The 11,804-nt window shown below is 41.9% G+C and overlaps 1 pseudogene; it reads left to right on the top strand.

The window, feature by feature from the left end:
* Positions 1-274: 274 nt before the first annotated feature.
* Positions 275-11,804, top strand: part of LOC150087018 (peptidylprolyl isomerase domain and WD repeat-containing protein 1-like) — a 48,601-nt pseudogene continuing 37,071 nt past the window's right edge.

The raw sequence follows: 11,804 nt of genomic DNA, 5'->3' as shown, positions 1-11,804 counted from the left end.
ACATCAATAAAGCTGTCTCTGCCTCTGACTTATCACATGATCTTTACGACAAAAACTTGTCTGATCATGGAATTACAGTAGAAGAATTTAAGCGCACAGTAAAAATTAGATGTAAAATCAGGTCGCAGATTAAAAATAATCTACACTAGATTATAGAAACGCCTGGTATTATTAGAAAAATTATTATAGGTTTGGATGCTAAGATGTACTAGGCTAGCTCGTGCAGGGTGTCAAAGATTTTTTAATCGCTTATGATGTTTTATGTGCTTAAACTATGGACATTCGTCCAAGAATTGTCATCAGGAACAAAGTACACTTGCGGGCATTGTGGCGACCAGGTTCACCAAATTGGAAAGTCCGCGAACAAGGAATCTACAGTCGTTTGTCCAAACTGCAAGTTGCGAAAGCGTAAGTCTGACCATTCTTATAGAGCTATTAAGTGAGCAGAATTTATAAGAGCTCAGTAAGCCACTAAAGTTAGAACTGACTATGCTTAGTACATATAAATAATGTAGTGAAAACATTAAAACATTGATAACCTAGGGACTCATATCTCTGAGAAAAAAATTTAAAGACAACATGCAGAAATTATTAACGTGCTAAAAAGAGGTAACAGAAAAGGGTAGAGATTGAGCGTCTCGAGGAACTGTATAAAATAGTATCTACAGGGAAAAGCGTTCAGCTTGGGATCAGTTAGTTGAATCAAAGCTTAAAGATGACCTTTGGGGTTTACCCTATAAATTGGTCTGGGAGAAAATACATCCAGGCGAAACTTTTTCTCGTCTATTGTAAATTCGGATAATGTCGAAACACTAACTTGGTCCGATTCTCTCAATGCTCTGCTTGATGGAAATCTATAGCTTCACAAGATGTTACGGTCCCTGAAAGTAATGAACAGACTATAATGAGACTTAAACATTTAACCTATGTTGGCAACAATAATGAGGATCTTTTCTCACAAATTGAAATTGAAAATGCAATAAACAATAAAAGATGGAAAATGTCCCGGAGTTGACTTACTTGAAGTAGCAGTGTTGAAAAGGGTTTGGAAGATTTGTCCTAAACTCATAATAAATTTATTAAATACTTGTTTAAACGAGCGGGTGTTTCCAAAATCTTGGAAACTGGTAAATCTGAAACTGCTATTAAAGAATTCTGGCAATCCACTAAATGTACCTACTTCATATAGGCCTTCTGCCGATTCTCGGTAAGGTTATGGAGATATTAATTGTAATAAAGTTTCAAAATTGTTATTCGGGCCTTTGACTCGTATGGTGGCAGAGTGTCCTGGCGAGGTCCCGTGAGGCTGGGGTCTCTGTTCCCATTTACCGGCTGAGGGCAGCCCCCTATTACTAGGGGCTGCCCTCAAGGATCCGTTTTCGACACTGTTTGCTGGAACGGGGTCATTGATGGGTGGCTCTCTGTGGACCGGGATAAAGTTCTAAAAATTGCTTATGCCGATGATTTTAAAAAAAAAATTAATTTTTTGGAGAATCAAGGCCAGAATTAGAAAACAGAGCTAATGATATATTGGATGACAAATTGTTGGTGTTTAACACATAAATAAAAAATTTCAATCCCTAAAACGAATCAGATGTTGTTAAAAGAATACTTAAATTTAAATCGACCCCCCCCCCCCCCCAATATGGTGAAGCGGTATTTGGGAATTATGTTGGATGACTGCTTTAATTTTGTTAATCATGCTAAATATGTATTACATAAGATCAAGGCGTTGACAGATAAAATAATGAGAATCACCAAAAATGTCTGGTGCTTTAAGCCTACTCTCAAATGTATTATTCTTGTTTATTTTTACCAATAACTTGCTATGCTGCTGGAGCCTGGGGCTCCAGAGTTAATAATTTTTTAGTTAGAAAGTACTTTTTGCAGGGGCAGCGCTTTTTCCTTTTGGCTGTGTCTAGGACCTGCAGAACGGTTTCGACCGTGGCTCTGCAGGTTCTCTGTTGTAGGATACCAGTACAATATGAGGTAATTTTTCAATACCTGCAGTATCATCGTAGGAAAAACCTACCAACTGGTGTGGGGAATTACTTTCTGAATCGCGATTTACCGGAAAAAGATGATAAAACTAGGCTTCGGAGTGAATTTTTAATGGATTTGCAACCACACTGGAGTGAATCAGGATTAGGCAGAATTGCAAATAAATGCATTCCTCATGTCTCAGATAAACAGATGAACTGGTTTAATCTCGATCTTAATGTTATGTTTCTGTTAACACGACAAGTAAACCTTAACTGCAAGTTACTCTTTTGGTTTGGTCAACTCTCCTCTCTGTCATTGCGGTCCTGCTGAGCCTGTGGAGCATCTGTTATTTGACTGTACCATATATTTGGATATTAGAAGTGAGCTACAAATCCTAACTGCGATATTTGATTCGATTAATGGGACTCAGTTCTTAGAGAATATGAATAATTTTATGGATTTATCTGACTATGCAGATCAGCAGTTTAACAGAAGAAAATCTATAATGAATAGAGATATACAGAGATGTACCTTGAAGTGACTAACACAATCGTGGTTCATTACTTAATTAGTATATATGTGGATTCTAAGATTAATAGAAGCTGGTTGTTTCATGAATGGAACATTGTACATAGTTGCAAATAATCTTTGGACCGAAATTAAGGGTTCGTTTATCTGTCCAGATTAATGATTCTGGAATAAAAGTTGAAAAGAGTATTGACGATATATTAAAGGTATTTATGCATTATTGCAAACGTTAAACTATAGTCCTAGTGATATTTTGATTGAATCAGACAGATGATTGGTTTAATTGTTTTTAAAAGTGATATATTATGTTTATTGAACTTGGATTGCATTGCTGATACTTAGCTACTCTATATGAGGCTTGGTGTGTACACAGTTGGATTTTTTTTTTTTTTTTTTGATTCCATATCCAACGTTGGCTCAGAGAAATATTGTGAGAACTGATGATTGGTCTGTTCAAGCTACAGATATGCCAGTTGTAGATAAGACAAGATCCTTAGGTCTCTGTATCTAGCTTAGTGTGAGTAACAGATGTTTTTTTCTGTTTTGATCTTCAGCTGATTGTAAGGACCAAACTTAGGATAAGGTTTGATTTGTTTGTGTTAATTATTGATTTGTTGGACAGTATGGTGAAACTTGACGATTTAAGCATGGAAAGGATACATGCTGCATGTTTATATTCTCTCTCTTAGGTGTATGTTTATGTTCTCTCTTAGGTGTATGTTTATATTCTCTTTTAGGTGTATGATCTAAAATGGATGGAGTTTACATGCTAAAGCTGATTTCATCATTATTGCTTCGTTGTACAATGTTAGAGTTTTCTTTACTGTCTTATTAAGAGTGTTCTAACTAATGGCTTGTCATATGATTACTTCTTTGCATAAGTGTAGAAGTGAAAGCATCCTTCCTGCAAAGGTTAAATTAAATTAATCTCCAAAAATGATTGTAGTTTTGATAACAAATTTGGTATTTACTTATTTCTGTAAATAGCCATTTGTCTATTCTTCTCTAGTTGAGAGAAATGGTAAATTGTTGGCTTGGTAAATAATGTGTACATTAGTTTTACTTTTGATCTGATTGTGTGGCCTTACCGAACTGCGTAATCTTTGTCCACTAGTGTCTTATATTATTTACTCTTTAAACTCTTGCTTTCTTCCTCTTCTGGGGATGCCTATTTCTTTCAACCCCTTGCTTTTCTTTTCTTCCCTATCCATTCACTTATCCCTGCTTCTCACGCTATGTTCCTTCCTTTTCATTTTTCCTCATTTATTCGGATAACAAGTTTTCTTGTTATCCCACTAGAGTCTTTACCTGTGTGTGGTCCCTGACATGCCTCCACGTGGCATGGGATGGGAATCAGGGGGGCAGCAGACCAGGTGTTCACTGCCCCTGGCTGCGAAGTTGCCAGGCGCCGGCACTCAACATTTTACATAACACACACATAAACTTTACATACCAACACTTATTCACACTTATCGGCTTTGGCATGTTTGCTTTTCAGACGCTACTATGGCACATAGGGGAAACCCTGGAGACCGCTTCAAAAAGCAAGACTACCTTAAATCCCATTAACCCAGTATCAGGAATTGGAAAATGCACTGAAATGCATGGAATGCCACTGATCACAACGGTATATCACTTAATGCAGATTTTAATTTTCTCCTAGAGCCAACAAGAATTCATGCGATTTTCCACGATACAAAACCCAAGGGGCAGATTGAATGACTTTGATCTAAAACTACGAGTTGCTACCGTGGCTGGTAATCTTCATCGTATTGATCAATTGCCAACTGCTTCTCAGGTGGAGGCCGTGCAGGAACTGATTGTAGTATGCAATAACACTTTTAGGAAAAAGTTAATAAGGAATAATTATGTGCCCTGGTGGACCCAGATTTTAATAACCTTGTGAAATGACTTAAAAACTGCCAGGTGCAGCTTCCGACAAGCAAAGAGAAACAATAAGTCCAGGTAAGAGGTAGGACATTTGAGAGATATTTATAAACAAGCCTGGCAAAATTACTTTAACCAAATTTATCGTGAGAAAAAGGTTGCCTGGGAACGAATGGTGAGAACGATTCTCAAAGATGATTCTTGTGGTCTAGTGTGTAAATTAGTAACAAACAAGATATATCTCAGTGAAAGCTGCTCTTCAATTTTGTTTCCTGATGGCCTGAAACTTTGTCATGGTCAGAATCAGTAAATGAAATCTTGGAAGGTATAATCAACAAGATATTACGGTGCTAGAATGTACTGCGCAGTCAAATTTACGTATGGAATATCTAACTTACTCAAGTCTTGCTGAAGAGGAATTGTTCTCTCAACAGGAAATATCAGGTGCTATAAATTCCATGAAGGATGGGAAATGTCCTGGTTGGGAGCTTTTAGTGGTTATCATTCTTAAAAGAATATGGAAACTCACACTGCAATTCATAACTACTTTACTTAATACGAATCTTGTTGAAGGGTTGTTTTCACTTCTGTGGAAACAAGCAAAATTGAGGATTTTGTTTAAAAGTCCACAGAAACCTGTAAATCAGCCATCTTCCTACAACCCTATAGCATTGATACCTATCTTAGGAAAAGTCTTAGAAAAATATATGGTTCGTAGATTTATATATTACCATCAAAATAAGAACCTTTGGATTTTCGAAGGGAAAATCAACTGTAGATGCCATTAAATTTGTGATGGATACTGTGCGGTCTGCTAACATACTAAGAGGCTGAGACATACTAAGTATGTCTCGGCCTCTTTGTGGACTTCAAAGGGGCCTTTGGCACCATTTGGTGGCAAAGCGTCCTGGCGAGGTTCTGGGAGGCCGGGGTCTCTGCACTGCTTTATAGACTTATCTCAAGATATTTTCAGGATCATTTCCTCTGGCTCGGCTCCTGCATGATTAGGTGTGCTGTTACTATGGGCTGCCCTCATGGATCTGTTGTAGGTCCTGTGTGCTGGAACGTGGTTCTTGATGGGTAGTTCACTATTCAACAAGAGAAAATCGTGAAACTCGCGTATGCTGATGATTTAGTGGTACAAGTTCTTGTTGATTCTAGGGCTGACTGGAGGAGCGGGTTAATGGTGTCTTATTTAGCCTTAATGAATGGTGTATTGTTCACAAATTGGATATATCAATAATTAAAACAAAACAAATGTTACTAAAGGGCTGTTTGAATCTTAACAGACCATCAAATGTTAGAATAAATAATTAGGCCATAAAAATTGTTAGAAATTACAAATACTTACGTATTATTATTGACGACAGGTTTAGTTTTATTCCCCATGTTAAATACTTAGTACAGAAAATCAAAACGCTTACTGGAAAAATAATTAGAATTACCAAGACGGTTTGGAGTATCAAACCAGCAACGTTAAAATTATTTGAAGTGCTTATTTATACAGGTTATTTATTATGCAGCAGGTGCTTGGGGGTTATCCGGACAACAACTGCGGTATTAAGAAATATTTATCCCAAGCTCAGCAGTTTTTTCTCTTGGCATTGTAGATAATTAGCATTGTAGATAATTAGCCAAAAACTATAACCAAAAGCTATAACTATAACCACCACTTCCACGCCTACTCCTAGGAAGACATTACTTCCAAAGCCACATCTTGTGGTTCTTAAACCCACTACAAATGACTCCCACAAAACCAGCGAAGAAGTAAAGAAAATAGTGGTCGACTCCATGACTCAAGACTTCAGACCTGCCAAAATCAAATCCATTAGAAAGACGCGGAACACAGGGGTCATCATCGAAACTGCAACCAAGTATGATGCAAACCTCATTATGAACAACTCCAGGATCCCCACGCTCAAGCTCACAGCCGAACTGCCCAGAGAGAAAGGCACCTCTATTGTCATATTTGACATTGACAACGACCTCAGCCCTTCCTTCATAAGGTGAAGAAGTGTACAGATGCAACCTCCAACAGGCACTACCTGACAGAGATCCTACCAGCCTTATAACGCCGAAATTCCAAACTAAGAGCAGAAATGGAGGTTCCACAAACTGGGTACTCGGACTGGCCCCTGAAGCCTGACAAGAGATCACAAAACAGACAAGAATATACATAAATTGGAGCTTCCACTGGTACAAGGAGCACATCGCGGTCCCGAAATGTTTCCAGTGTTGCCGATTCGGGCACACCACGCACACATGCACCCAACAAGAAGCAACATGCGGACATTGTGCTGAGAAGGGGTACAACTTCGCATACAGCCCGAACAAAGCAAACGATCTAGTTTGTGCAAATTGTAAGTGGCAGAAATTCCCTCACATACACTCACTCAGAGACAGCAAGTGCCCTGTCTACATAAAAGCAAAAGGCGCACAACAACTAAAGATCCACTATGGGGACTCTTCCTAAAAGATATAACACAAGCTGCATTAAATTTCTTCAACTAAATGCGCAGCGGGCCATTGCCGTTGCGGGACAGATTAGGCAAAAGGCAGAGGAAGAATATCTTGATATCATACTGCTAAAAGAATCTTACACCTGCGGCGGGCTGTAAGGGGATACCCGCTCAATTACAAGAGTCCAGGTGGGGTGGAGTGACCCCCCTGGGTGGCTACAGTGGTGAGAACCCCTAATATAACAAAGACAAAGTTCACCCATCTGTGTTCTGAGTGGGCATCCTGTGCACACATAATATCGTCACTGGGAGAATTGTATGTGATATCCTTGTGCTGTCGTCCGGGCGTTGATATTCTCCTGCAACACAGTACTTGCAACATGTACTCACCGAGCTGCATGGAGCCAGGATACTTGTCTCCACTGACTTGAACTGCCACTCACCTCTGTGGCACAGCGAGACCCTGGAACGTAGGGGGTTCAGAAATGGAAAACACATGGAAGAGTTTTTGACCAACAGTGGCTTTGTTGTCCTAAACCATCTCAATAATCTACCCACCTTCAGTTCAAGGTGGCTTCCCTTTGGGAAGCCACCTTGGATGCAACCATAGCTACTAGATCTCTTGCCATCACATTGCAGCCTGGAAGGTTCAAGAGAACTGGACCACTTCCGACCACTGAGCTATCACATTTGATATGTAAAGATCACTCCAGTGAGCCCCAGTCATTAGTCTCAAACTAAACAGGTATGCAGTAGACAAAGCGAATTGGGAACAATCTACAAACCGACCAACTACTGAGCTGCACACCGGATCACCACCAACATGCAATAACAAATACCATAACAAGTGCTGCAAACCACGCAGCACTTGTTATGGCATTTGTTATTGCACCCGGCTGTCAGATCCTTGGTATTTTACTGCTCCCGGCTGTCGAGTCCTCGTCCTGATCGGATGACCAGAACGAGAACCCGACAGCCAGGAGCAGTCCCGTGGTAGTCACAAGAACTTGAAGTACTGAGACGGGAAATGAAAAAGAGATGAGCCTGTCAGAGAGCTAGACGCACCTGGCCCCCACCTGAGTTGGAGTTCCTCAGGCAGCAGTACAGGGATGCCAGGAATACATATACCGCGATGATCACGTGGCAGGAGAAGCTGTCCTGGGAGCACCTAGTGTCTACTGTAGGCAACTCGGGCCCATGGAGCATAATATATCGCATAACCATGAACAAACTGCCGAAAGGGGAGGTGACATCCCCCACAATCACCCCCGCAAGCACTATGACAAAAAAATTGGCAAGATTCAATCAACAACATCCTAAATACCACCTTCAAACCACTAAACGGAAATGATACTCCTGAACAACAACTACTTTGTCTGGCCAACGAAGCCTACTAAACACACGAATGGAAGAGCTCTTCACTCACCATGAATTACAAATAGCCATAAGAAAATTAAAAAGCAAAAGAACTCCAAGTCAGGACAATCTGGAGCCAGAAATAGTAAAGAAAGTTGCCGAATATACCTATGACCTCCTCTTAGACCTGTGCAACCCCCTCAGACTGGAAGGTGGCCAGCGTGAAACTTATACTTAAAAACCCATCCAAACAGCCACAGATACCAGAATCATATCGACCAATAGCCCTACTTTCGGTGCTAAGCAAAGTATTTGAACAACTGCTCAAACAGAGTATAGTAGAACACTACACCACAGCAAATTTAACTGCAAACAACCAATTCGGCTTTAAACCTGGAAGATCTACCTTTGACGCTCTGGAACATATCCTGGACTTAGCAGAGAGTTGTGACCTAAATATTTCCACCTCATCTCGATTGATTTTGCGGGGCGTTCGATTCTCTATCGTGGCCGAGCGTCCTTGCAAGTCTCAGAGCAGCCCAATTACCAATGAATCTCTATGGCTGTATGCGGAGCTACTTACAGAAGGATCTTAATAGATGCTCCCTACTGTAGGATGGAGCGCTGGGTCTGTCGCGGATGACCCCTGGGCTCGGTACTGGGCTCCTTCCTATGGAACTGTGTACTTGACGAGTTCCTCTGCAAGGATCTAGGGAACGTCAAATCACTGGCGTTTGCTGATGATCTCTCCTTGGTACTGACCGCTAACTCTAGGGCTGATGAAAATCATCGCAAACGAAGCACTAACCACCCCCCTAGACTGGATGGAGGACATCACCTGACCATTTCATCAACCAAGACGAAATCCATACTCCTAAAAGGCTTCCTGACCCCAACCAGATCGCCCCAAATTAGAATCAATGATAAAACCGTTAAGCTTGTCACTGAACTTAAATACCTTGGAATTATACTAGACAGAAACCGATCGTTTACCCCCCACTTCAACTATATACAGACAAAGATTAAAAATTACGTAGCCATGCTTGCCAGGGTCACCCGCCGATACTGGGGCTGAAGAGGCACACCCTCACGCTCCTCTACAAGACAGCCATCATCCCAGCAATTACATATATCTCCGGCGCCTGGTATCACAGGGCCTCAACAGTGGTGAATCATTGACGATTGAACATAATACACAGACCCATCCTCCTAACCATCACCCGAGCATGCAATACAGTATTGACACATGCACTGCAAGTTATCACGGGAACCTTGCCTCTCGACTTGGAAGTAATCCACACAGGAATGCAGCAGAAACTCAGGCGTGGATAAGCCACAACGTATCTAGACCATACCACAGATACGATAAATAACAGACAGGCAGAGAAGAAAAGACTGGAAACATACCTACAAACAATCTGGCAGCAACATTGGACTGACTCAACCAAAGGCGAAATAACTCGAAAGTTTCTGCCTAATCTCCAACAGGTCTATCCACAATATCCGCAATGGTTCAACCCCGGACTCTACACTACTTACCTCCTCACAGGACACGGAGCGATCCACAGCAAACTGAACCTCCTTGGCATCACAGATAATCCCACGTGTGCGTGTGGCTCCCTGGAGACATGGGACCACATAATGCATGAATGTGAGCAGGAAGATCTATGGATACCTGATCACACAGATACAATTCAATCCCAAAAACCAGGAGCATTATCTACTGGAGAATGAAGCAACTCTTCACAGGACACGGAGCGATCCACAACGAACTGAACCTCCTTGGCATCACAGATAATTCCACATGTGCGTGTGGCTCCCTGGAGACATGGGACCACATAATGCATGAATGTGAGCACTATAAAGATCTACGTGGACACTTCATCACACAGATACAATTCAACCCCAAAAACCAGGAGCATTATCTACTGGAGAATGAAGCAAATTACAAGCTATTCTCTAAATTTGCCCAGAGCCTCTATGCCAGAGACGGCAAACCCTCCCGCCACCAGCAAACCCTGAGCAACCAGAACCAACATAGCTCACTGCTTGTACGACCTCACCAAGCCGTACTGACCTGCGGAATAACCAGCACAACAAAAACAGGAGTCTTGAATCCCTATTTCCCCATTGTGACTGAATCCAAACATCCCGACTTTCACTCCCGCATAGGCCATAGGGCCCACGAAGAAACCACGACTACCAAAGACAAGTCCAACCTATAGCATGCAAATGACTCTACACACCCAGAATGGGACCAAAGCACAGAAATGAACATGTAAAGACCGCCACTATGACGAGAACACATCCCACAAACAGTGATCGTAAGGATCTGACTCTTTTAACCCACAGCTGGGGCGTTTCCCAATTTATAAAGACTAACGACCAAGCAGCTGTCGCACTGCACAGATACCAAATTGACATGATTGGACCTTCAACCCTGATGAAAATCCTTCCCAACTGACACCCGGACGGGACTCAGTCCCATGAGCGACTTTCGCCAAAATATGAAGAAGAACCTGCACAGTCGTTGTAGGGACCTGACAAGAAAGCCTGAACGAATTCCATTAGCCCTGGATGGTAGGCCACTGATGATAAACGACCACTATGCAGCCACAGGCGTTTACGCCCTATTGGGGATCTGGGTCAGCTCCCTTGTCTGGCCCACAATTCCTCCCCTTCCCCGGTGGGGGAGGGAGATGGCTTGCCGTCTCCTGCAAACCCCACCACCCTTCTCTTCTCTCTGGTGGGGCATGGGCATGCCCTACTGCAAGCTGGAGCTACCTTCGCTATAGGTTCCTTATTTCTGACTATATCTCCCCAATCTTCAGTCTCCTTCCCCCAACTCTAACTATACGCAAGCGAAAGTCCCACACAATCCAAATTTAACCATCAAAATAAATTTTGATTACGGCATGATCGCCCAAAACTCTCGGCTTCTCATTCTAGCACTTTCACCATGCGAACTAACCTATACCAATTGATGTGTATGTATATGCATTTTTTGTATGTATGTATATGCATTTTTTGTACGTATGTATATGCATTTTTTGTACGTATGTATATATGCACACTCTTTTTTTTTTCTTTTTTTTTCCCTTAGGTCCTAGACACTGAAATCTCAGGAAATTAGGGGGTAGGACCTGCCAGAGTAAATAATTATAATACTGGTGTACCTGGTCTGCCTCTAAGGGGCGAAAGAGGGGCAACATTGGGCCTCAGTAGGGGGTCCACGGGCTAAATGACCAGATGAACAACGGTACACGACACTACACATATACAATATTCATACACTTTTAAATCTGTGGCATTTCCAGCAAACTGGCACACCCAGCACAATGTAAACAACGCGGAGATGGGGGAAACCCCTGGTGCCGTATGACCCTAAATACACTTTACACTTTACACTTATAGCCTTGCTCTCTGTGGTCAGCAAGCTGTTCGAGTGCCTATTACATGCTCATCTCCAACATCACTACAATACTGCAGGACTAACAACGCCCGACCAGTTCGGCTTTCGACAGGGTCATTCTGCCAGAGATGCCCACCAGCACCTCCTGGGGAAGGTGGAGAACTGTAACAGAAAATACC

This window comes from Mastigoproctus giganteus, chromosome 4 (genome assembly GCF_048544385.1).
Source record: "Mastigoproctus giganteus isolate SK-2022 chromosome 4, ASM4854438v1, whole genome shotgun sequence".
NCBI lineage: Eukaryota > Metazoa > Arthropoda > Arachnida > Uropygi > Thelyphonidae > Mastigoproctus > Mastigoproctus giganteus.
This window is presented reverse-complemented; position numbering and strand designations above follow the sequence as displayed.